Below are 7,497 nucleotides of genomic sequence, written 5' to 3'. Positions count from 1 at the left end.
TTAATTGTTGTTATCCACAACTTGGTTGTTCATAAACAAAATTTCTCTTCGTTTTTGAAAGTCGGAAGGTTCCAGGGTTGATCCCCTATACTTCAACTCTGGTGCAGCTCTATAATTGGGTTCGATGGACACAGGTGTAGAGCTAGGATCCACTCTATAATTGGGGTCAATGGATGCAGGTCTAGAGGTTAGACCCGCTCCATAACTGGGTTCGATGGACGCAGGTCTAGAGGATGGACCCGCTCTATAATTGGGTTCACGGGATGAAGGTCTAGAGCTTAGATCCGCTCTATAATTGGATTCGATGGAAAAAGGTCTAGAGCTTGGATCTGTTCTATAATTGGGTTCAATGGAAGTAGGTCTAGAGCATGAATAAACAAAACTTGGCCTGAAAGAACTAGCTGCTCCACCTTGATATCGAAAAGGAGATGCATACCTTCAACTTCGAAGACCGTTGCTTCTCAAGTTCCCTATATCAGACCCTCCTGAAGAAGAATCTATAAAAGACATGTTTACAGTATTGGATCCTAGTGGAGCCTAGTCTATGGCTGATGTAGAGCTAAAAGGGTTATCAGGTCCCAATAATGTGAGTGCTTCTTTTTTCTTTGCAAAGAACTGCCACACCCCAAATAGGAAAAGTATGAAAAATATCATTGGGTAGGGCTAGTCCACAACATCGTATTAGAATCAGCTTTCATAATCGAAAGGTTAGAGCAGGGTTTAGAAAACGTTCCGCGACCGTGATTTCATCCGTGATATAACGGTTTCACCAACGTTCGAGTTACTCGCTACAGCCGCAATAGCGCCCGCGAAGGCCACAATCACGATAAATCCAAAATGACCGAAAACGCGACCGTGACCGTAATTTAAAACCCTGGTTAGAGCGATACATTCCTACATAATCACCTCCGAGTCCCAGAACAATGAGCTTTTCACGATCACTCGATATTAAGGGTGTTGTATGTCTTCTTTGTTGAAAAGTCAAGCATCACATGAGCAGCTGGCAAGGGTTAGACAACACAAATTGTTGAAAAATGCATTGGAATAGTAGGCACCGAATTTTGGTGTATTTTTTTTGAATTTTGGGTAATGGGATAATTATAATTAGTCACTGAACTTTAGGGTATTTTCAAAGATTAGTCTCTAAGCTTATAAATACCCTAACTCATTTAGCTTCAAAATCATCCCAAATCATTTCTTTCTCCCAATACTAGAGAGTTTTATTGTGAGCAGTGAGTGTTTTGTAAAAACCTGTAAATTTTCTCTCTTAGTAAAAGATTTGCAGCAGTCCGGAGACGTAGGCAAATTGGCTGAACTCCGTTATCAATTTCGGGTATTATTTTTTCGTTTTTATTTCGTATTCTCACTAATCTGGTTATAGAAAAATTACTCGTTTATTTCATGACAACTGGTATCAGAGCTCAGTTGGTAGAGCACAAGGCTCTTAATCTTATGGTCGTGGGATCGAGACCCACAGAGGGCATTTCATAATTCGGAGGTTTCCACGGAAGCTGCTCTTAACCTGGCGTTGGGGGTAGCCTACTATCATACCTCCCCCTTACCCCATTATATATGGAAAAAAAGGGTCAACTAATTTTTTTTGGTATCAGAGCTTTTAGTTATGAATTTTATCAATTGTGGCGAGAAGAGTCACTTTACAAGAGATTGCCGAGCACTGAAGAAAGATATCGGCGCATAGAAATCTGCCAACATGATTCTAAGCGTCAACAGTCCGATTGAATCATGGATCTTGGATTCATGGGCATCTTTCCACTCCACACCATACCAAGAAATCATGGAGAACTATGTCAGTGGTGATTTTGGGAAGGTTCATCTAGCTGATGATGAAACCTTGAAGATCGTCGGAAAATGAGACATCCAACTAAAGTTGTCAAACCAGACCACCTGGAAGCTGAAAGGAGTTAGACATATTCCTGGCCTCAAAAGAAATTTAATTTCTGTAGGACAGCTTGATGGAGAAGGATATAGTACAACCTTTTTAGGATGTGAATGGAATATTACCAAAGGAGCACTCGTCATTGCTCATGGTAAGAAGACTGGTACTCTCTATGTAGCATCAAATTTAGAGAATATCATTACAATAGCAAATGCTGATGGAAAATCAAACATATGGCACCAAAGGCTTGGCCATATGAGCGAGAAAGGGATGAAGATAATTTTGTCAAAAGGGAAGTTGTCGGATCTAAAGAATGTAGATGTCGGATCTAAAGAATGTAGATGTCAGACTATGCGAGAATTACATCTTTGGCAAACAAAAGAAAGTCAGTTTTGCAAAGAATGGCAAGACACCCAAGGCAGAAAAGTTAGTTTTGGTTCATACTGATGTATGGGGACCATCTGCAGTTCTATCCCTTGCAGGCTCACTATATTATGACACATTCATCGATGATTCTACAAGGAATGTGTGAGTTTATTTTCTGAAGAAAAAATCAGAAGTCTTTGATACTTTCAGAAAATGGAAGGCCATGGTGGAAAATGAGATTGGTTTGAAAGTCAAGCAGTTGAGGTCTGACAATGGAAGAGAGTACATAAACAGTAGATTTAGAGATTTCTGCGCAAACAATGGGATCAAGATTGAGACAACAATTCCCATGACACTATAACAGAATGGCGTAGCAGAGCGCATGAATAGAACTCTGAATGAACGTGCCAGAAGCATGAGGATATATGCCGGATTGCCCAAATTGTTATGGGCTGAAACTATCAACACTGTAGCTTACCTGATCAACCGTGGGCCCTTAGTTCCCTTGGATGATGGAATACCAGAGGAAGTTTGGAGCAAGAAAGAAATAAACCTTTCACGCTTAAGAGTGTTTGGTTGTATTTCCTATGTACACATAAACTCCGCTGAAAGAAGCAAACCTGATGCCAAGTCCAACAAATATGTCTTTGTTGGTTATGGTGGTGATGAGTTCGGTTACCGGTTTTGGGACTACAAAAATCGAAAGATCATCAGAAGCATAGATGTGATTTTCAATGAGAATGTGATGTACAAAGACATATAAACCGTAGAATCAAGTAGCTCCAATACCGAAGTTGAAACAAATGAATTTGCTGAGTTTAAGGAGATTTCTGGAAATGATGTTCAAATCAGTCCTGAAGCAGTTCAAGAAGAACCAGGCACACAGGAACTAAGACGCTCCTCCAGAATTCCTAAACCAACCCAGCGTTATTCACCTTCTTTGCATTACTTGTTACTGACTGACAATGGTGAACCAAAGTGCTATGATGAAGCGATGCATGTGGAGGATTCAGTCAAATGGGAGTCTTCCATGAAAGATGAGATGGACTCACTTATGTCAAATCAGACGTGGGAATTAGCTGAATTACCACCAGGAAAGAAAGCGCTCCATAACAAGTGGATTTACAGGATCAAAGAAGAGTACGATGGGAGCAAACGTTACAAAGCAAGATTGGTTGTCAAAGGTTTTCAACAAAAAAAAAGGTATTGACTACAATGAAATTTTCTCTCCAGTCGTAAAACTGTCTACAATCAGACTGGTGTTGAAAATTGTAGCTGTAGAAAATCTACATCTTGAGCAGTTAGATGTGAAGACAACTTTCCTTCATGGTGATTTGGAGGAAGAAATCTATATGAGGCAACCAGAAGGCTTCATAGAGGCAAGCAAGAAAAACCTGGTATGCAGGTTGAAGAAAAGCTTGTATAAAACAAGCTCCTAGACAGTGGTACAAGAAGTTTGATAACTTCATGGGTAGCAATGGTTTTACCAGATGCCAAGCAGATCTTTGTTGCTATATCAAGAGGTTCGACAATAACTTCATTATTTTATTATTGTACGTTGATGACATGCTCGTTGCAGGCTCAGACATGCAAGAGATTATAAACTTAAAGTAAAAATTGTCGAAGCAGTTTGCTATGAAAGATATGGGCCCTGCAAAGCAGATTCTTGGGATGAGGATTAAGAGAGACACAAAGTCGGGGACTTTGATGTTATCACAGACTGAGTACATCAAAAATGTACTCTCCAGGTTCAACATGCAATATGTTTAACCAGTAAGTACACCTCTAGGTGTTCATTTTAGACTCTCCAAAGAACAGTCACCAAAGACAGAGGAATAACGTGCACACATGGTGAATGTGCCAAATGCCTCAGCAATTGGAAGTCTAATGTATGTCATGGTTTGTACTAGACCAGATACTGCTTATGCAGTGGGAACTGTTAGCAGGTACATGAATAATCCAGGCAAGGTACACTGGGAAGCAGTCAAATGGACCCTCAGATATCTGCGGGATACCACAAACAAAACACTTTGTTTTAAAGGTTAAGATACGATACTGACAGGCTATGTAGATGCTGACTTAGCCGAAAATGTTGACATCATAAGGAGCACTACAGGGTATGTCTATACTCTAGGAGGTACTGCAGTGAGTTGGGTTTCTCAACTACAGAAGATAGTTGCTCTCTCCACAACTGAAGCAGAATATGTAACTGTTACAGAAGCCAACAAGGAGATGGTTTGGCTTCAAAGTTTCTTGGAAGAGTTAGGCAAGAAAAAAGAAAACAATGTCTTGTATTGCGATAGTCAAAGTGCTATCCATCTAGCAAAGAATCCGTCTTTTCATTCCAAGACGAAGCACATACAATTGCGATATCATTTTATCCGGTCTTTTCTGGAAGATGGGATTTTAAAATTTGAAAAAATTAGTGGAGCTCAAAATCCGGCAGATATGTTAACAAAGATGGTGACTACGGACAAACTGAAGTTGTGTTCAGCTTCAGTTGGCATGCTAGACTAACAAAACCAGAAATGTTGCTGCATTGATCAAGGTGTGAAGACATATTAAAATCAATCTTCAAGTGAGAGATTGTTGAAAAGTCAAGCATCACATGGGCAGCTGGCAAGGGTTAGGCATCACAAATTATTGAAAAATGCATTGGAATGGTAGGCACCGAATTTTCAGTGCAGTTTTTTTTTTTAATTTTGGGTAATGAGATAATTATAATTAGTCTCTGAACTTTAGGATATTTTCAAAGATTAGTCCCTAAGCTTTAACTATAAATACTCTAACCCATTTAGCTTCAAAATCATCCCAAATCATTTCTTTCTCCCAATACTAGAGAGCTTTCTTGTGAGTAGTAAGTGTTTTGTAAACACCTGTAAATTTTCTCTTAGTAAAAGATCTGCAGCAGTCCGGAGACGTAGGCAAATTGGCTGAACTCCGTTATCAATTTCGGGTATTATTTTTCCGTTTTTATTTCGCATTCTCACTAATCTAGTTATAGGGAAATTACTCGTTACTCGTTTATTTCCCAACATTCTTTCTTTATTTGTATCCATCGTTTGGTGAGTTAAAAACGACAACCTGGTCTCATCCAAACCGACAGAGAAAAGAAACCGCGGTGCACCAGCCCTAACATAATATGGTGTAGAAACGTTATACACAAAAACCTTCTCCTGATCAACGATAAGTAAATATCCTTTAATAGCCAGAACAACGAGGGGCTCACTCATTTCCAACTTTTTCTTGGACCTAACCCTACACTTGAAGTTCATACTATCGCCCAACATCAAAACATGAATCAAATCACCATTTGACGTAAAAGCATAAGCTTTAGATCGCTCTGCTGCATCGAAGACATAATTTCGAACAAGAGAATGATTCAACCCTTCGCAATCTGATTCCTTAATTTTCATGCCCCGTAAATCCAATGAACCAACACCAGTCTCTGTCAAGAACAAAAGCCTTTGCTTCAAGAACACAAGCGGCCTACTTGTTGACATGGCAGAACCATGAAGTGTCCCATCTTCTCTAAAAACCCTAATTTTTCCACTAAGATCTTTAGACAATATATACCTCATTCTCCCAACATGATGAACTTCCAATATAGTTAACGGCAACCCATCGTCCCCACCTTCTGCAGCAACAAATTTACTAACAGTCCCCATTATAGACGAACCTGATTCTTCTCCATTCAATCCTTCATAAATCCTATGCACTAAGATCATGCCGTTATGATGTCCGGTAACGACAATACTCTCGTTCTTAAAAACAGACATGTATGAAACCATTGCCATAATTGGTGACTCGGATTTGGTGTGAAACTCGGCGGTAACATCCCCATTCTTTAAAAAGACATAAACCCTTCCTTTTTCATCTCCAACAGCAGCATACTTGCTAAGTCCCTCGTAATCACGAAACGGCAAAACGTCTAAACATGTAGCATCATAATCTAATTTCACAACAGACATGAACTGAAACCTCTCGGACCAAAAGGGACTGTATTTAGTAACCGAAACAGCCCTCCCTCTAACGTCAGCTTCTTGAACGTTTGCTTCAACACTACGGGTGTAATCAACTTTTGAAGGCTCTGACAATTTTGATTCTAATCTAGAAACTATTTTACTAAGATTTCTAACTAGTTCGAGTTTATGCAACAAAACTTGCTAAGGAATGAAATCACGCGAACTCTTACGTTCAGGTTCATGGAGAGGAATCTGATCATTCCCGTGCTCATTTTGGATTGAGACGGAACTCACTACAACAAAACTTTACATTTGCGGCGTTTTATTTTACCTATAGCGGCGTTTTTAAGCGCCACAAAAAACACCTACGGCACTATGACAAACGCCACAAAAAGCACCGCTGAAAATAGCGTCGCTAAAGTTCGTGGCGTTTGGTAACAAAAAAACGCCGCAATAGGTAACGATATATAGCGGCATTTGACAAACGCCGCAATAGGTTTTGATATTTAGCGGCGTTTTTCCAATAAACGCCGTAATAGGTGTTGAGCTTTAGCGGCGTTTTTCCCACAAACGCCGCAATAGGTGTTGAGATTTAGCGGCGTTTTTTCCACAAACGCCGCAATAGGTCTTGAGATTTAACGGCATTTTTCTCACAAACACCGCAAAAGATCTGGTATATAGCGGCGTTTTTTAGAACAAACGCTGCAAAAGGTCATATCTATAGCGGCGTTTTAAGATACAAACGCTGCTAATTACCTCTCTATAGCTAAAAGAAATCGATTTTGCAAATTAAAACTAATTTGTCAAATGTTGTTTTCTACTCTTTTATTACCCAAATTTAACCTGTAGCATTTTCCAATAAACTTGACATCCATAACAACAAACTTAAAATCCATAACAAGAAAAATAAAATCCATAATAATAAATCAAAGTTTACATTAACGTAAAATATAATGTAGTTCAACATTATTAACTATAATAAAACAATAATATCTAAGATATTTTGCTTATAATCTTACACATTCTTCAAAATTCTTCGTCACAATGAGGCGCTTAAATTCAAAGAGATAAATCCAGTTTATATGGGAAAATAATGATACAGAGCTAGTATCGTCCTGTCATTTCTTGCACAGATATTTTGCTTCATGAGGTCTTACTCCAATTGGCATGCCACTTGAAAAGGCCCCATCCATGGCAATGCAAACCCGATCTCTAGTTTCATATCCAAATAAATCATCAGTTTATATGAAAATCCATTATATCTTACAT

The 7,497-nt window shown here is 39.1% G+C and overlaps 1 pseudogene; it reads right to left on the bottom strand.

The window, feature by feature from the left end:
- LOC120168184 lies at window positions 1–7,421 on the bottom strand (annotated as a pseudogene).
- Between the last annotated feature and the right edge of the window lie 76 nt (window positions 7,422–7,497).

The sequence above is a fragment of the Hibiscus syriacus genome, unplaced genomic scaffold (genome assembly GCF_006381635.1).
Source record: "Hibiscus syriacus cultivar Baekdansim isolate YM2019G1 unplaced genomic scaffold, ASM638163v2 tig00111715_pilon, whole genome shotgun sequence".
In the NCBI taxonomy this organism is placed as follows: Eukaryota; Viridiplantae; Streptophyta; class Magnoliopsida; order Malvales; family Malvaceae; genus Hibiscus; species Hibiscus syriacus.
Note: the sequence above shows the minus strand (reverse complement) of the source record. Positions and strands in the feature narration are given on the sequence as shown.